The following is a 234-nucleotide window of genomic DNA, read 5'->3' as shown; positions in this document are numbered from 1 at the left end:
GCTGAGCTTGATCTATCCACGAGCTGAGGCTTTTCTTGGAGTTGAACTCCAAGTCATAACGTGTTTTGGGCGTTCAACTCCTGATCATGACGTTTTTCTGGCGTTTAACTCCAGACAGCAGCATGTACTTGGCGTTCAACGCCAAGTTACGTCGTCAATTTCCGAATAAAGTATGGACTATTATATATTTCTGGAAAGCTCTGGATGTCTACTTTCCAACGCCATTGAGAGCGT

This window comes from Arachis duranensis, chromosome 5 (genome assembly GCF_000817695.3).
Source record: "Arachis duranensis cultivar V14167 chromosome 5, aradu.V14167.gnm2.J7QH, whole genome shotgun sequence".
In the NCBI taxonomy this organism is placed as follows: domain Eukaryota; kingdom Viridiplantae; phylum Streptophyta; class Magnoliopsida; order Fabales; family Fabaceae; genus Arachis; species Arachis duranensis.
This window is presented reverse-complemented; position numbering follows the sequence as displayed.